At 48.9% G+C, this 19,576-nt stretch overlaps 1 protein-coding gene across 1 annotated transcript in view; it reads left to right on the top strand.

Annotated features, from left to right (window-relative positions):
- SLC4A3 (solute carrier family 4 member 3) overlaps nt 1-19,576 on the top strand; it is a 706,827-nt gene that overhangs the window by 125,604 nt on the left and 561,647 nt on the right. The window lies entirely within an intron of this gene.

Here is a 19,576-nt window from a genome sequence, read left to right on the forward strand (position 1 = left end):
CCTGGGTACCTCAGTACCATATACTAGGGAATTATAAGGGTTTTCCAGTATGCCAATGTAAATTGGTGAAATTGGTCACTAGCCTGTTAGTGACAATTTGGAAAGAAATGAGAGAGCATAACCACTGAGGTTCTGGTTAGCAGAGCCTCAGTGAGACAGTTAGGCATCACACAGGGGACACATACATATAGGTCACAAACGTATGAGCACTGGGGTCCTGACTAGCAGGGTCCCAGTGACACATAACAAACATACTGAAAACATAGGGTTTTCACTATGAGCACTGGGCCCTTGCTAACAGGATCCCAGTGAGACAGTGAGAACACCTGACATATACTCACAAACAGGCCAAAAGTGGGGGTAACAAGGCTAGAAAGAGGCTACTTTCTCACACAACCCCCATCCCCCAAACGAAGGACAATAAGGCTAACCTTGGCCAGTTGAGACTTTATTGTCTAAGTGGTGATAAGTAGAGAGTAGCTCTGCAATAGACTGGTTGCTCCCTTTATCATCCACTATATGGTTACTTCCCTGTGGGGATGTAAACCACCCTGTTTGAAGTTTTTTAGCTAAGCAACAATGTGAAGATATATTTTTAGAGTTTCTATTAGTAAGTTTTAGTTTAGAGCAGTGGGAATTATCCACTGAACCTATTTGTAGTGATGGGAATGCCAGACAGGGATGCTGTCTCAGTAAAGCTATAGCTGGGCAAAAACTTTGTCCATATGGCATTAAGAGAGAACAGGGATGCTGTTTCTCTTTAGTTGGAGCAGGGCAGGGATGCTGTCCTATGAGCTCCACACTAGGGCAGGGATGCTGTCCTAAGAGTTGTGAGGCAGTGCAGGGTTTCTGCACTAAAGTTTCTCTGGGAGGGTTGGAGGGATGCTCCATGTTAATTAAAATGGTGCTCTTTTTCTCACCAATGTTAGTTATCCCACAGAGAGGTACTTCCACCTCAGGGAGTACAGCTATGCCAGCTGATGATTCCCTTGGAACAGGTGTCACCCCAGGAGAGGTTTCTTCCACCACAGGAATGGTATCCTGAATGGCAGGGTGGTTAGGGGATACAGTGATACCCTTTTTACCTGTTGTTGGAGAGGGATCCTGAGTTTTCAGGCCTTCTCTCCTTTGCTTTTCATTTCAGTAGAAATCAGAGGGAACTATTCCTCAGGGATACCCAGCATGGCTGCATGGGTATAAAACTCTACATCAGCCCAACCTGAGGCCTCTAGGTCATTACCTGAGAGACAGTCTACAGGTAAGCTAGGTGACACTACCACCTGCTTAGGGCCAGTAACTCCACCCCAACTAAGCTGAACTATAGCTAAGGGAAGAAACTTAGTGGAGTTATGGACATCAATAATCTTATACTGTTGTCCAATGATGTGTTGTTCAGGAGCCACAAGGTTTTCAGTCACCAAAGTGATACTGGCACCTGTGTCCCTGTAGGCCTGGGCCTCAACACCATTTATTGAAACTGTCTGCCTGTACTTATCCATTGTAAGGGGACAAGCAGGCACTGTGGCAAGGCCAATGCCACTAGGTGTGACAGAAACTGTCTTGGGACTGACTACCCCAGTTTCTATGATGGACCCATAAGTGAACCCAACTACACCCTTAACTTGACTGTTGCCAGCAGTCCCACCACTAGTACCACTACTGCTAGGGGCACTAGAGCTTGATGTATTAGTGGTGGTAGGCTCAGGGGGTTTACCTGGACAGGACTTATCCCCTGGCCTATGGCCTCTGTTTTTACACACAAAGCACCCAGGCTTTTTAATGTGTGCAGGTTGTGAAGAAGAGGAAGACTTTGTTTTATCTCCACCCTCTGAAGAGTGTTTAAGATTTGAAGTGGGATCTTTGGTTTTACCCTTATCCCCATGCTTATCCTGAGATTTCTCACCATCTTTCTTCTTGCCATCCTTGTCACCACCTGTATGAACTTTTCTGTTCACTCTTGTTCTGACCCATTTGTCTGCCTTCTTTCCCAATTCTTGGGGAGAGGTCAGATCTGAGTCCACTAGATATTGGTGTAACAAATCAGACACACAGTTATTCAGAATATGCTCTCTCAGGATTAAGTTATACAGGCTTTCATAGTCAGAAACTTTACTGCCATGTATCCACCCCTCCAAGGCCTCCACTGAATGGTCAACAAAGTCTACCCAGTCTTGTGAAGACTCCTTTTTGGTTTCTCTGAACTTGATCCTGTACTGTTCAGTGGTTAAGCCATAACCATCCAGGAGTGCATTCTTAAAACTGTAAAATTATTGGCATCACTTTCCTTCACAGTAAGGAGCCTATCCCTACCCTTTCCACTGAAAGATAGCCATAGGATAGCAGCCCACTGCCTTTGAGGGACCCCCTGTACAACACAGGCCCTCTCAAATGCAGCAAACCACTTGTTAATGTCACCCCCCTCCTTGTAAGGGGGAACTATCTTGTGCAGATTCCTAGAATCATGCTCTTTCACAGGATTACTATTTGGAATACTGCTGCTGCCACCATGGGGTCCAAACCCCAACCTCTGCCTTTCTTTTTCTAAGTCAAATGCTTCCCTGTCTAGATCCAGCTGTTGCTTTTTAAGCTTCAGCCTGGACTCTTCCACTCTCAATCTATTGAGTTCCCTTTCTAACAGTCTGTCATCAGGGTGGGTGGGTTGGGCATGCCTTGACACAGAAGAATGGTGTGAATGAACAGAGGGAGACCTGTCCCTAACAGATAGTACTCTAACAACCTGGCCTACAGAAGTAACACTCCTACTGTGATGTGAACTCACATTAGTACCAGCCATGCTAGGTGGCCTGCTAAGGGGCAGGTTGGGAAGAATACGATCTAACAATTTTACTGGGGCTACCCCAGAATCAGAGTGTGAACCATCTGCTAATTTCTCACCTGATGTGCCACCTAAGGACTTATCATTTTCAATGAGCATATTAACCAACAATCCTCTAGAAGGATTCTTCCCTACCCCTAAACCTCTATCTAAGCAGAGACTCCTTGCTTCTTTCCAGCTAAGGTGGTCATAAGCTGTGCTGGCCAGATCAAGAGTTTGGCCTGTACCAGACATGATAGAAAAGTGTTTAAGGGACAGAAAAAGAAAGAAAAAGTTTCAGAACTTTTTAAAGAACAGGAAAAAAAACCTTTTTCAACTTTTAAGAACTTTTTGAAAGTTTTAGAGGTACTTTTCAGCACTTACCAATAGAGTAAGAGAAGAAAAGCAAAACTTTTTGTGGTTAGTTGTACATACACTGAGCTTGTTTTGTATATTTTTCTCTTTTGAAAAGTACAAAATGACAAAGTGGCAAGTAGTTGCAAGTACTTATCCCACCGCTGCACAACCAATGTAGGAGGCTGGCCTGGTTTGTAGTGGTACCAAGGGGTACTTACACTCTGCACCAGGTCCAGTTATCCCTTATTAGTGTAGAAGAGGTGTCTAGCAGCTCAGGCTGATAGAAAAGGTAGCTTAGCAGAGCAGTTTAGGCTGAACTAGGAGACGTGTAAAGCTCCTACTATACCACTGGTGTCATATGCACAATATCACAAGAAAACACAATACACAGATATACTAAAAATAAAGGTACTTTATTTTTATGACAATATGCCAAAAGTATGTCAGTGAGTACCCTCAGTATGAGGATAGCAAATATACACAAGATGTATGTACACAATACCAAAATTATGCAGTAATAGCAATAGAAAGCAATGCAAGCAATGTACAGTCACCATAGATTGCAATGAGAGCACATAGGTATAGGGGCAACACAAACCATATACTCCAAAAGTGGAATGCGAATAACGTATGGACCCCAAACCTATGTGATCTTGTAGAGGGTCGCTGGGACTGTAAGAAAACAGTGAGGGTTAGAAAAATAGCCCACCCCAAGACCCTGAAAAGTGGGTGCAAAGTGCACCTAAGTTCCTCAGAGAGCACAGAAGTCGTGATAGGGGAATTCTGCAAGGAAGACCAACACCAGCAATGCAACAACAATGGATTTCCAGACGAGAGTACCTGTGGAACAAGGGGACCAAGTCCAAGAGTTACACTCAAGTCGTGAGTGGGCAGATGCCCACGAAATGCCAGCTGAGGGTGCAAAGAAGCTACCACCGGATGGTAGAAGATGTGGATTCTGCAAGAACGAAGAGGACTAGGAACTTCCCCTTTGGAGGACGGGTGTCCCACGTCGTGAAGAAGCTTGCATAGGTGTTTCCGTGCAGAAAGACCGCAAACAAGCCTTGCTAGCTGCAAGGGTTTTTGGATGCTACTGTGGCCCAGGAGGGACCAGGATGTCGCCAATTGCGTGAGGAGACAGAGGGGGCACCCAGCAAGATAAGGAGCCCACTCAGAAGCAAGCAGCACCCGCAGAAGTGCCGGAACAGACACTACGAAGAAGAGTGAAATGGAGCTCACCCGAAGTCACAAAGGAAGGTCCCACGACGCCGGAGGACAACTCAGGAGGTCGTCCAATGCAGGTTAGGGTGTTGGGGACCCAGGCTTGGCTGTGCACGAAGGAAATCCTGGAAGAGTGCACAGGAGCCGGAGCAGCTGCAAATCACACGGTACCCAGCAATGCAGTCTAGCGTGAGGAGGCAAGGACTTACCTCCACCAAACTTGGACTGAAGAGTCACTGGACTGTGGGAGTCACTTGGACAGAGTTGCTGAGTTCCAGGGACCACGCTCGTCGTGCTGAGAGGGGACCCAGAGGACCGGTGATGCAGTCTTTTGTTGCCTGTGGTTGCAGGGGGAAGATTCCGTCGACCCACGGGAGATTTCTTCAGAGCTCCTGTTGCAGAAAGCAGGCAGGCTGCCCCCAGAGCATGCACCACCTGGAAACAGTCGAGAAAGCCGTCAGGATGAAGCGATACAAGGTTTCTAGTAGTCGTCTTGCTACTTTGTTGCAGTTTTGCAGGCGTCCTGAGCAGTCAGCGGTCGATCCTTTGGCAGAAGGTGAAGAGGGAGATGCAGAGGAACTCTGGTGAGCTCTTGCATTCGTTTTCTGAAGAATTCCCCAAAGTAGAGAACCTAAATAGCCAGAAAAGGAGGTTTGGCTATCTAGGAAGGAGGATTGGCTACCAAGAGAGGTTAGAGCCTATCAGAAGGAGCCTCTGACATCACCTGCAGGCACTGGCTACTCAGAGAAGTCCAGTGTGCCACAGACACCTCTGTTTCCAAGATGGCAGAGGTCTGGGACGCACTGGAGGAGCTCTGGGCACCTCCCCTGGGAGGTGCAGGTCAGGGGAGTGGTCACTCCCCTTTCCTTTGTCCAGTTTCGCACCAGAGCAGGGCTGAGGATCCCTAAACCGGCGTAGACTGGCTTATGCAGAGATGGGCACCATCTGTGCCCATCAAAGCATTTCCAGAGGCTGGGGGAGGCTACTCCTCCCCAGCCCTCACACCTATTTCCAAAGGGAGAGGGTGTTATACCCTCTCTCAGAGGAAATCCTTTGTTCTGCCTTCCTGGGCCAGGGCTGCCTGGACCCCAGGAGGGCAGAAACCTGTCTGAGGGGTTGGCAGCAGCAGCAGCTGCAGTGGAGACCCCGGAAAGGCAGTTTGGCAGTACCCGGGTTCTGAGCTATTCTGGCATTGGGGTGACAATTCCATGATCTTAGACATGTTACATGGCCATGTTCGGAGTTGCCATTGTGACGCTGTACATAGGTAGTGACCTAAGTACAGTGCACGCGTGTAATGGTGTCCCCGCACTCACAAAGTCCTGAACGATGTGGGGGCACCTTGGCTAGTGCCAGGATGCCCACACACTAAGTAACTTTGCACCCAACCTTCACCAGGCCAAGGTTAGACATATGGGTGAATTATAAGTTACTTAAGTGCAGTGGTAAATGGCTGTGAAATAACATGGACGTTATTTCACTCAGGCTGCACTGGCAGGCCTGTGTAAGAATTGTCAGAGTTCCCTATGGGTGGCAAAAGAAATGCTGCAGCCCATAGGGATCTCCTGGAACCCCAATACCCTGGGTACCTCAGTACCATATACTAGGGAATTATATGGGTGTACCAGTATGCCAATGTGAATTGGTAAATTTAGTCACTAGCCTGTTAGTGACAAATTTGGAAAGCAAAGAGAGCATAATCACTGAGGTTCTGGATAGCAGAGCCTCAGTGAGACAGTTAGGCATCACACAGGGAACACATACAGGGAACATACTTATGAGCACTGGGGCCCTGCCTGGCAAGGTCCCAGTGACACATAGACTAAAACAACATATATACAGTGAAATATGGGGGTAACATGCTAGGCAAGATGGTACTTTCCTACACAACCCCCCCCAAACGAAGGACAATAAGACTAGCCATGACCTGATGAGTCTTCATTGTCTACGTGGAAATATCTGGAGAGTCCATCTGCATTGGAGTGGGTATGCCCAGGTCTATGTTCCACTGTATAGTCCATTCCCTGTAGAGATATGGACCACCTCAACAATTTAGGATTTTCACCTTTCATTTGTTTTAGCCAAAGTAGAGGTTTGTGGTCAATGAACAATAAAGTGAGTGCCAAACAGGTATGGCCTCAACTTTTTCAGTGCCCAGACCACAGCAAAGGGCTCCCTCTCTATGGCAGACCAAGGCCCATTTTTATACTTTTTGACGCAAAACTGCGCTAACGCAGTTTTGCGCCAAAAAAATTAGCGCCGGCTAACGCCATTCTGAAGCGCCATGCGGGCGCCGTATTTATTGAATGGCGTTAGCCGGCGTTAGCCGACCAGCGCTGCCTGGTGTGCGTGAAAAAAAACCACGTAGACCAGGCAGCGCCGGCGTAGGGAAAAATGGCGTTTGGGCATCTAAAAATGGGGCAAGTCAGGCTGAGGCAAAAAAAACGTCTTAACCCGATTTGCGCCATTTTTTTACGACGCCCATCCCCCATTGAAATGACTCCTGTCTTAGCAAAGACAGGAGTCATGCCCCCTTGCCCAATGGCCATGCCCAGGGGACTTCTGTCATTGGGCATAGTGGCATGTAGGGGGGCACAAATCAGGCCCCCCTATGCCACAAAAAAAAAAAAAAAAAATACTTACCACAACTTACCTTCTCTTCCCTGGGGTGGGTCCCTCCATCCTTGGGTGTCCTCCTGGGGTGGGCAAGGGTGGCAGGGGGTGTCCCTGGGGGCTTGGGAGGGCACCTCTGGAGCCCACAGGTCCCTTAACGCCTGCCCTGACCCAGGCGCTAAAATCCGGCGCAATGCGGGTTTTTTAGACCCGCCCACTCCCGGGCGTCATTTTTGCCCGGGAGTATAAATCCGAAGCAATAGCATCGCAGTCATTTTTTTAGACGGGAACGCCTACCTTGCATCTCATTAACGCAAGGAAGGTGCTCACGCAAAAAAATTACGCTAACTCCATGAACTTTGGCGCTAGACGCGTCTAACGCCAAAGTATAAATATGGAGTTAGTTTTGCGTCGAATTTGCGTCGAAAAAAACGACGCAAATTCGGCGCAAACGGAGTATAAATATGCCCCCAAATGTTTTCGCTAGGGGTCAACCTTCTGCTGATAAAAGCAACTGGTTGATCCTGGCCCTCAGAATTGAGTTCTGATAAGACTGCCCCTACCCCTAATTCAGATGCATCAGTTTGAACAATGAATTTCTTGGAGTAACATGGGCTTTTTAGGACAGGTGCAGTGCACATGGCCTGTTTTAGCTCCCCAAAAGCTTTCTGACAGCTAGCTGTCCACAATACATTTTTAGGCATCTTTTTACTGGTGAGATCATTAAATGGGGCTGCATTGGAGCCGTAGTTTTTAATGAATCTCCTGTAATACCCAGTGAGGCCTAAGAAGGCTCTCACCTGGGGCTGTGTTGTAGGGGGAACCCAATCCATGATTGTCTGGATTTTCCCCTGAAGTGGTGCAATCTGTTCTCCACCTACCAGGTGTCACAGATAAACCACCTTTCCCTGCCCTATCTGGCACTTTGAGGCCTTGATAGTGAGGCCTGCCTTTTGCAGGGCCTCCAAAACTTTCCAAAGGTGGACCAGGTGCTCATCCCAGGTGGAACTAAAGATAGCTATATCATCTAGATATGCTGCACTAAAAGCCTCCAACCCTTGCAGGACTGTGTTCACCAACCTCTGAAAAGTGGCAGGTGCATTTTTCAAACCAAAGGGCATCACTGTAAATTGGTAGTGCCCTCCTATAGTTGAAAATGCAGTTTTAGGTTTAGCATCCTCAGCCAATTTGATCTGCCAATACCCTGCAGTCAAATCAAAGGTGCTTAGATACTTGGCAGATGCCAGTGTATCTATGAGCTCACCTGCCCTGGGTATGGGGTGATCATCAGTTTTTGTTACCTGATTGAGACCTTTGTAGTCTAAACAAAACCTCATCTCCCTTTTTCCATCTTTTGAGTGAGGCTTTGGTATAAGCACTACAGGACTCGCCCATGGGCTTTCAGAAGGTTCAACCACTCCTAGATCAAGTATTTTCTGAACCTCTTGTTTTATGCAGTCCCTGACATGGTCAGGCTGCCTATAGATTTTACTTTTGACAGGCAAGCTGTCTCCAGTATCAATTGTGTGTTCATGCCAAGATGTGGTGCCAGGCACAGTTGAAAGGAGTTCAGAAAACTGTCCAAGGAGATTTATGCAGTTGTCTTTCTGTTCTGCAGTCAGTCAATCTGCCAAAACTACTCCCTCCACTAGAGCATCCTCTTCAGTGGAGGAGAAGAGATCAGGGAGAGGGTCACTCTCTTCTTCCTGTCCTTCATCTGTTGCCATGAGAAGGGTGAGATCAGCCCTGTCATAGTAGGGTTTTAGGCGGTTGACATGAATAATCCTAAGGGGACTCCTGGCAGTGCCCAGGTCTACCAGATAGGTAACCTCACCCTTTCCTTTTTTTCAACAATTAGATGGGGACCACTCCATTTGTCTTGGAGTGCTCTTGGGGCCACAGGCTCCAATACCCACACCTTCTGTCCTGGTTGGTACTGGATCAGAACAGCCTTCTGGTCATGCCATTGCTTCTGGAGCTCCTGGCTGGCCTGAAGGTTTTTACTGGCCTTTTTCATGTACTCAGCCATTCTGGATCCTAGGCCAAGTACATAGCCCACTATGTCCTGTTTGGGAGCTTTTAAAAGTTGTTCCCAACCCTCCTTCACAAGTGTTAGTGGACCTCTTACAGGGTGCCCAAAGAGGAGTTCAAAGGGGCTGAAGCCCACTCCTTTCTGGGGTACCTCCCTGTAAGCAAAAAGGAGGCCAGGTAACATCTCTTCCTGAGTTTTTCAGGGAGTCCCATTATCATTCCTTTGAGAGTTTTATTAAACTTCTCTACCAGTCCATTAGTCTGTGGATGATAAGGAGTGGTGAATTTGTATGTTACACCACATTCCTTCCACATAGCCTTCAAGTATGAAGACATAAAGTTGCTACCCCTGTCTGATACAACCTCTTTTGGGAAACCCACCCTGGAAAAGATTCCCAGGAGGGCTTTTGCCACTGCAGGTGCTGTAGTGGTCCTTAGAGGAATTGCTTCAGGATATCTTGTGGCATGGTCCACCACCACCAAGATAAACCTATTGCCTGAAGCAGGAGGAGGGTCAAGGGGGCCAACTATGTCAACCACTACCCTTTCAAAGGGGACCCCAACCACAGGTAGTGGAATAAGGGGAGCCTTTGGTGTGCCACCAGTCTTGCCACTGGCTTGGCAGGTCACACAAGACTTGCAAAAATCTTTAGTGTCTTCTGACATCCTAGGCCAGTGAAACAGGGGGACAAGCCTTTCCCATGTTCTGATCTGGCCCAAATGCCCAGCCAAAGGAATGTCATGTGCCAGAGTTAGGAGGAACTCTCTGTACTGCAGGGGAATGACCACTCTCCTGGCTGCTCCAGGTTTTGGGTTCCTTGGCTCTGTGTACAAGAGGATGTCCTCCCAGTAAACTCTATGTGAGTCACTGACATCCCCATTTTGCTGTTTGACAGCTTGCTGTCTGAGACCCTCTAATGTGGGACAGGATTGCTGTGTCACACTCAGCTCTTCCCTGGCAGGCCCCCCTCCACCCAAAAGCTCAGCAGTGTCTGCTGCCAGCTCATCTGGTGAAGGTTCTTCACAGGGAGGAATTTCTTCTTCCTCAGAAAGAGAATCATCTGTAGAGGGAGGGATAGTGGGTAGGGATTTACCCTTGCTACCCCTAGCTTTAGGGAGCACTTGGTCCATTGTTCCAGGATCCAAGTTACCCTGTCCTTTTTGCTTTTTGGCCTGAGCCCTTGTCAAAGCAAAAATATGCCCAGGAATGCCCAGCATTGCTGCATGAGCCTCCAACTCCACTTCTGCCCAAACTGATGTCTCTAAATCGTTCCCTAGTAGACAGTCTACAGGTAAATCTGAGGCAACCACAACTTCCTTTGGACCAGTAACCACCCCCCCCCCCAGTTGAGATTCACAACAGCCATGGGGTGGCTAAGAGTGTTGTTATGAGCGTCTGTCACTTGGTACTGGTGACTAAGTAGGTGTTGTTCAGGGTGTACCAGTTTCTCTATTACCATGGTAACACTGGCACCTGTGTCCCTGTAGGCCTGAACCTCAACACCATTTATTAGGGGAAGTTGCTTGTACTTATCCATATTAAGGGGACAAGCAACCAAGGTGTCCAAATCAATGGCACCTTCAGAGACTAACACAACCTCTGTGGTCTCCCTAACAAGACCAACCCCAACTAAGTTACCAAAAGTGAGCCCAGCTACTCCCTTGGATTGGCTATTAGTAGGTTTGCTCCCACCACCACTGCTATTACTACGGGCACTAGGTGTAGCAGTAGGGGTTGTGGTAGTAGGAGGTTTGGTGTTTTTCTTTGGACAACTGGCATCAGTTGTCCAACAGCCTTTGACTTTAAACAAATAACACCAAAGGCTTTTTAACTTGATTGAAGAGGATTTGGACCCACCACCCCCACCAGAGGATTTTTGTGGGCCTGATGAAGACTCATTTTTTGTTTTGTCCCCACCCTTGTCAGAAGACTTACCATCCTTCTTCTTGCCATCCTTGTCACCCCCTGTATGAACGTTTCTGTTCACTCTTGTTCTGACCCATTTGTCTGCTTTCTTTCCCAATTCTTGGGGAGAGGTCAGATCTGAGTCCACTAGATATTGGTGTAACAAGTCAGACACACAGTTATTCAGAATATGCTCTCTCAGAATAAGATTATACAGGCTTTCATAGTCAGAAACTTTACTGCCATGTAACCACCCTTCCAAGGCCTTCACTGAACAGTCAACAAAGTCTATCCAGTCTTGTGAGGACTCTTTTCTGGTGTCTCTGAACTTAATCCTGTATTGTTCAGTGGTTAAGCCAAATCCATCCAAGAGTGCATCCTTCAAAACTGCAAAATTGTTAGCATCACTTTCTCTAACAGTAAGGAGCCTATCCCTACCCTTTCCATTGAAAGATAGCCACAATATAGCAGACCACTGCCTTTGAGGGACCCCCTGTACCATACAGGCCCTCTCAAGTGCAGCAAACCACTTGTTGATGTCATCCCCCTCCTTGTAAGGGGGAACTATCTTGTGCAGATTCCTGGAATCATGCTCTCTCATAGGATTACTATCAGGAATACTGCTATTGCTGCCACCATGGGGTCCTAACCTCAATCTCTGTCTCTCCTTCTCCAGATCTAGGGATTCCCTGTCTAGAACCAGCTGTTGCTGTTTAAGCGTCAGTCTGGTCTCTTCCACTCTCAACTTTTTGAGTTCCCTTTCTAACATGTTGTCTTCAGGGTGGGTGGTTTGGGAATGCTTGGATACAGAAGATAAATTGGAAACAACAGAGGGAGATCTGTCCCTAACTGACTGGATTCTAACAACCTGGCCTCCAGGAATAAAAACACCCCTACTATGATGGGATCTTCTATTACTACTAGCATTGCTAGGTGGTCTGCTAAGGGGCAGATTTGGAACAGAACCCTCCCCACCTCCCTCAAGGTTATCCCTTGAGTCAGAACGGGAGCCATCTATTAACTTCTCATTTGAAGTGCCGGCTTGGGACTCATCATTCACAATAAGCATGTTATATAGAAATTCTTTAGTGGGGTTCTTCCCTATCACTAAACCTCTATCTAAGCAGAGACTCCTTAGGCTCTTGTAATTTAAATTGTCATAGGTAGTATTGACCATTTTAAGAGCAGACTCTACATCAGAACTGATAAAAGAAGGTTTAGAGACAGTGAGGAGAAAGAAAAAGTTTCAGAACTTTTTAAAGAACAGAGAAAAAAACTTTTTCAAACTTGTAGAAACTTTTAGAAGTTTTAGAATACTTTTCAGCACTTAGTAGAAAGTGTAAGAGGAGAAAAGCAAAACTTTTTGGTTAAGTGTACATACACTGAACTTGTTTTGTATATTATTCTCTTATGAAAAGTACACAATGACAAAGTGGTAAGTAGTTACAAGTACTTATCCCACCGCTGCCACCAATGTAGGAGGCTAGCCTGGCTTGTAGTGGGTACCAGAGGTACTTACACCTTGTGCCAGGTCCAGTTATCCCTTATTAGTGTAGAAAAGGTGTTTCTAGCAGCTTAGGCTGATAGAAGGTAGCTGTGGCAAAGCAGCTTAGGCTGAACTAGCAGACATGTAAAGCTCCTACTATACCACTGGTGTCATATGCACAATATCATAAGAAAACACAATACACAGAAGTACTAAAAATAAAGGTACTTTATTTTTATGACAATATGCCAAAAGTATCTCAGTGAGTACCCTCAGTATGAGGATGAGTTATATACTCAAGATATATATACACAAACCAAAATTATGCAAGTAATAGCAAGAAAAGTAATGCAAGCAGTGTAAAGTTAAAATAGATTGCAATAGGAGCACATAGGTATAGAGGCAACACAAACCATATACTCCAAAAGTGGAATGCGAACCACGAATGGACCCCAAACCTATGTGAGCTTGTAGAGGGTCGCTGGGACTGTAAAAAAACAGTGAGGGTTAGAAAAATAGCCCACCCCAAGACCCTGAAAGGTAGGTGTAAAGTGCACCTACTACCCCCAGAGAGCACAGAAGTCGCGATAGGGGGATTCTGCAGGAAGAACAAACACCAGCAATGCAACAACAGTGGAATTCCGGACCTGAGTACCTGTAAGACAAGGGGACCAAGTCCAAGAGTCGCAACAGTGTCGAGAGTGGGCAGGAGCCCAGGAAATGCCAGCTGAGGGTGCAAGTAAGCTGCCACCTGTTGGAAGAAGCTTGGTGTTCTGCAAGAACAAAGAGGACTAGGAACTTCCCCTTTGGAGAATGGATGTCCCACATCGTGAAGAAGCTTGCAGAGGTGTTCCCACGCAGAAAGACCACAAACAAGCCTTGCTGGTTGCAAGGGTCATGGTTAGGGTTTTTGGATGCTGCTGTGGCCCAGGAGGGACCAGGATGTCGCCACTTGGATGTGGAGACAGAGGGGACACCCTGCAACGTAGGGAGCCCTCACAGAAACAGGCAGCTCCCGCAGAAGTACCTGAACAGGCACTTAGAAGAAAAGTGAACTGGAGTCCACCTGAAGTTACAAAAGGGAGTCCCACGACGCCGGCGGACAACTCAGAAGGTTGTGCACTGCAAGTTAGAGTGTCGGGGACCCAGGCTTGGCTGTGCACGAAGGAAATCCTGGAAGAGTGCACAGGAGCCGGAGCAGCTGCAAATCACACGGTACCCAGCAATGCAGTCTAGCGTGGGGAGGCAAGGACTTACCTCCACCAAACTTGGACTGAAGAGTCACCGGACTGTGGGAGTCACTTGGACAGAGTTGCTGTGTTCCAGGGACCACGCTCGTTGTGCTGAGAGGGGACCCAGAGGACCGGTGATGCAGTCTTTTGTTGCCTGCGGTTGCAGGGGGAAGATTCCGTCGACCCACTGGAGATTTCTTCAGAGCTCCTGGTGCAGAAAGGAGGCAGGCTACCCCCAGAGCATGCACCACCTGGAAACAGTCGAGAAAGCCGGCAGGATGAAGCGATACAAGGTTGCTAATAGTCGTCTTTGCTACTTTGTTGCGGTTTTGCAGGTGTCCTGAGCAGTCAGCGGTCGATCCTTTGGCAGAAGGTGAAGAGGGAGATGCAGAGGAACTCTGGTGAGCTCTTGCATTCGTTATCTGAAGAATTCCCCAAAGCAGAGACCCTAAATAGCCAGAAAAGGAGGTTTGGCTACCTAGGAAGAAGGATTGGCTACCAAGAGAGGTAAAAGCCTATCAGAAGGAGTCTCTGACGTCACCTGCTGTCACTAGCCACTCAGAGCAGTCCAGTGTGCCACAGACACCTCTGTTTCCAAGATGGCAGAGGTCTGGGACACACTGGAGGAGCTCTGGGCACCTCCCCGGGGAGGTGCAGGTCAGGGGAGTGGTCACTGCCCTTTCCTTTGTCCAGTTTCGCGCCAGAGCAGGGCTGGGGGATCCCTAAACCGGTGTAGACTGGCTTATGCAGAGATGGGCACCATCTGTGCCCATCAAAGCATTTCCAGAGGCTGGGGGAGGCTACTCCTCCCCATCCTTCACACCTATTTCCAAAGGGAGAGGGTGTTACACCCTCTCTCAGAGGAAATCATTTGTTCTGCCTTCCTGGGCCAGGGCTGCCTGGGCCCCAGGAGGGCAGAAACCTGTCTGAGGGGTTGGCAGCAGCAGCAGCTGCAGTGGAGACCCCGGAAAGGCAGTTTGGTAGTACCCGGGTTCTGTGCTAGAGACCCGGGGGATCATGGAATTGTCCCCCCAATGCCAGAGGCATTGGGGTGACAATTCCATGATCTTAGACATGTTACATGGCCATGTTCGGAGTTACCATTGTGACACTGTACATAGGTAGTGACCTTTGTACAGTGCACCCGTGTAATGGTGTCCCCGCACTCACAAAGTCCGGGGAATTTGCCCTGAATGATGTGGGGGCACCTTGGCTAGTGCCAGGGTGCCCACACACTAAGTAACTTATTACCCAACCTTCACCAGGTGAAGGTTAGACATATAGGTGACTTATAAGTTACTTAAGTGCAGTGGTAAATGGCTGTGAAATATCGTGGACATTATTTCACTCAGGCTGCACTGGCAGGCCTATGTAAGAATTGTCAGAGCTCCCTATGGGTGGCAAAAGAAATGCTGCAGCCCATAGGGATCTCCTGGAACCCCAATACCCTGGGTACCTCAGTACCATATACTAGGGAATTATATGGGTGTACCAGTATGCCAATGTGAATTGGTAAATTTAGTCACTAGCCTGTTAGTGACAAATTTGGAAAGCAGAGAGAGCATAACCACTGAGGTTCTGGTTAGCAGAGCCTCAGTGAGACAGTTAGGCATCACACAGGGAACACATACAGGGCACATACCTATGAGCACTGGGGCCCTGCCTGGCAGGGTCCCAGTGACACATAGACTAAAACAACATATATACAGTGAAATATGGGGGTAACATGCCAGGCAAGATGGTACTTTCCTACACACCCTCTTTGTGCCACCTCCCTGTGGGGAGGGGGGCACATACCTAATCCTATTGGGGGAATCCTCCAATCTCAAGATGGAGGATTTCTCAAGGCAGGGGTCACCTCAGCTCAGGACACCTTAGGGGCTGTCCTGACTGGTGGGTGACTCCTCCTTCTTTTTCTCATTATCTCCTCCAGCCTTGCCGCCAAAAGCGGGGGCAGTGGCCGGGGTGGAGGGCATCTCCACTAGCTGGGATGCTCTGGGGCGCTGTAACAAAAGGGGTGAGCCTTTGCGGCTCACCGCCAGGTGTTACAGTTCCTGCAGGGGGAGGTGAGAAGCACCTCCACCCAGTACAGGCTTTGTTCCTGGCCACAGAGTGACAAAGGCACTCTCCCCATGTGGCCAGCAACATGTCTGGTGTGTGGCAGGCTGGCAGAAACTGGTCAGCCTACACTAGAAGTCGGGTAGGTATTCAGGGGGCATCTCTAAGATGTCCTCTGGGTGTATTTTACAATAAATTGCACACTGGCATCAGTGTGCATTTATTGTGCTGAGAAGTTTGATACCAAACTTCCCAGTTTTCAGTGTAGCCATTATGGAACTGTGGAGTTCGTGTTTGACAAACTCCCAGACCATATACTCTTATGGCTACCCTGCACTTACAATGTCTAAGGTTTTGCTTAGACACTGTAGGGGCATAGTGCTCATGCACCTGTGGTATAGTGCACCCTGCCTTAGGGCTGTAAGGCCTGCTAGAGGGGTAAATTACCTATGCCACAGGCAGTGTGAGGTTGGCATGGAACTCTGAGGGGAGTGCCATGTCGACTTAGTCATTTTCTCCCCACCAGCACACACAAGCTGTGAGGCAGTGTGCATGTGCTGAGTGAGGGGTCCCCAGGGTGGCATAAGACATGCTGCAGCCCTTAGAGACCTTCCCTGGCATCAGGGCCCTTGGTACCAGGGGTACCAGTTACAAGGGGCTTACCTGAGTACTAGGGTTGTGCCAATTGTGGAGACAAAGGTACAGTTTAGGGAAAGAACACTGGTGCTGGGGCCTGGTTAGCAGGGTCCCAGCACACTTTCAATCAAAACGTAGCATCAGCAAAGGCAAAAAGTTAGGAGGTAACCATGCCAAGGAGGCATTTCCTCACTCTATCTATCTATCTATCTATCTATCTATCTATCTATCTATCTATCTATCTATCTATCTATCTATCTATCTATCTATCTATCTATCTATCTATCTATCTATCTATCTGCATGCCTGCCTTTGCCTGTCTATCTATCTATCTATCTATCTATCTATCTATCTATCTATCTATCTATCTATCTATCTATCTATCTATCTATCTATCTATCTATCTATCTATCTATCTATCTATCTATCTATCTATCTATCTTCCAATCCCTATATCACTAGTCTTTACCTTTCTAGTCATCTCTTTCTCTACGTCTCCTTTCACTGGCTTTGTCAGCGCAATCTCTCCCTATCTCCCTTACTCACTCCTTTTTCACGCTCTTTGTTCTTCTCTGCTTAGCTACCGCTGACTTCCTCTTACATACCTCTATCTATATTGAGCCCTCTTTCCGGCTCCTCTCTCTGTCCACACCACCTTTCTGTTCCTCTGCTCCCTCTCTCGCTCCCTCTCATGGGATACATGGGATTGAGGGGCATGGTCCACCCTCAATGTGAGAAAGCCGCCTGCGCGAGGAGCACCGCGCCTAGGGAGGCCCCAGATGGAGACAGCACGCTGCGAGATGGCTGCCTGAATGAGGACCTCCGCTCCTAGAGAGGCCCTGGATGGAGACAGTACGCTGCGAGATGGCCGTCTGCACGAGGAGCTCCACGCATAGGGAGGCCCTAGATGGAGACGGCACACTGCGAGACGGCCGCCTGCACAAGGAGCTCTGTGTCTAGGGAGGCCCTGGACAGAGACGGCACGTTGTGAGATGGCTGCCTGAACGAGGAGCTTCGCACCTGGGGAGGCCCCGGATGGAGACGGCATGCTGCGAGATGGCTGCCTGAACGAGGAGATCCGCACCTAGGGAGGCCCGGGATGGAGACCGCACGCTGCAAGATGGCCACCTGAAAAAGGAGCTCCGCACCTAGGGAGGCCCCAGACAGAGACGGCACAGAGCAAGATGGCCACCTGAACGCGGAGCTTCTCGCCTCGGGAGGCCCCGGATGGCCTTAGGGCAGTGGATGCCTTAAATGCCGGTCTGGAGTGAGGTGCTGGGGTTGTGCCTTGGTTGGTAGGCTAAAATGCCGCACTTCAGCTACCGAAGGCGCCTGCACACTGCAATAGAGGCAGAGGGCCTTGCGATGCGGTGAAGCAGCAGCTTCGCACTGGGGCTGAGCCGGTAGCAGCAACAGTGAACCTGGGAGCCACGGCCATACTGGCCCTGTCTTGCCTCGCGGGGGGTGCACTTGGAAAGCGGCACCCCCTCCCACCCCTGCAGTTGCCTCAAAGACATACCAGGGGTCTCCTTTTTAGGAGTGCCCCTCCCCCAGCTTGCCTTTCATTTCCTGCTCCCCTTTCCCGCTCATCAATAAACGTGCGGGGGCAGAAGAAAAGGGGAGACACAACAACCCGGGGGTTATACCCCACAGGAGGTGGTGAGATCTGCCCCCGCGGCGCAACTCACTGCCAGCAGGACAAAACGTCATCCTCTGCCCAATCTGGGGGTCTGAATATAAGACTATAAGGCTGCTTTGAGAACCACCCCACCCTCCCTTGAACACGTGAAAGCAAGGGCTGGCAGCACAAGAGCACAATATCCCATCCCGCTGGACTTCCATATTTTAATCCCTGCTGCTGCTGACCTCCTCTGAACCACGGAGGACTTCATCACATCCACGTAAGGGCTAGAGCCTCCTCTAATACTGGTGGAAACAAGACTCAGGGGACCACCCACCCTCGCCTACGGGGCTAAGAGAACTAACATGGTAGTACCCTAGGAGAAGAGCACCAGATTATCCTTACATCAGACACTACGACCAAGAGCTTGGCTATGGCCCGAAGTCTGAACAGGGGAATAGGACAAGTTGGGGGTGGAACGGATAGCGACAGAGGCCCCCGGGACGGACCCATGATATTCCCCCCCCCCTTTGTACAAGGAGGGTAGGGGTACCGGTGCTGTAGAAGTACGACTCTTCCCCTCCCGTCCACACGTGAAGATGGTAATGCAGCGAATCTGGCTATTTCTACCTAGACAGGAGATGCAAAAGTGGTAACGTCTCAACCTTTAATTCCTGGACAGTGCCTGGATTACTACTGGGTACATTCCCACAGCAGCTTGAACCTAGGGGGTGCAGCCTGGAAATGCCCATTGGTAAATCATCCGGCAAAACGTCGGGCAAGTCAGCAAGGCAGCTCCTTTTTTCTGAAGCCCTTCAGCATTCGCGTCCGGCGGCCTCAGCTCCAGATCCGCAGACAGCAGATAGGCCCCCCTTGTGGCGGACACAGAGCAGGATAACACAATGGAGCATATTCTGCAAAAAATCACAGCAGTGGGCCGACGACTGGAAGAGATGGACCCCACCATCTCTATGTTAGCGACCTAAACTAAATCTATTCGTTCAGACATTGCAAGTTTTCAGTCCAGAATGATAGGGCTGGAGCAACGCGTAACAGCTGTGGAGGATCATCTGAACACCGTGCCAGACCAGGAGCAGGAACTCCTCTTTCTCCGTAGCAAACTCATTGATTTGGAGGATAGAAGCCGTGGAACAATGTCTGCTTCTTTGGTATCCCAGAACGCATAGAGGGGCCAACATCCAGGCCTTCCTCCAGAAGATACTCTCCCCCCCTTTACCGGCATAACCTTTGATCCACCGCTGGAATTCCAAAGGGCACACCGCCTGGGATAAAAAAGACCAGATGGAGTGTCTCGACCCCAACCAATCATTGCTTGCTTTCTGCGCCACACTCAGGTCTGATAGCTACTTATGGAGGCCCGCACCCATGGTCCATTCTGTCATGAAGACTATGAGATCCGCATCTCTGCAGACTTCTCAAAAGAGGCCAACGAACGCCGCAAAGCATTTCAATCACTCCGGCCTCGTGTTCACCAACTGGAAGTTAAATATGGACTATTTGAACCAGCACGCATGTGGATCACCAAAAGACTTTTATGATCTGGAAGACCTACGTCTCTTTTTGGACGGGCTGACGACCA

The sequence above is a fragment of the Pleurodeles waltl genome, chromosome 3_2 (genome assembly GCF_031143425.1).
Source record: "Pleurodeles waltl isolate 20211129_DDA chromosome 3_2, aPleWal1.hap1.20221129, whole genome shotgun sequence".
NCBI lineage: Eukaryota > Metazoa > Chordata > Amphibia > Caudata > Salamandridae > Pleurodeles > Pleurodeles waltl.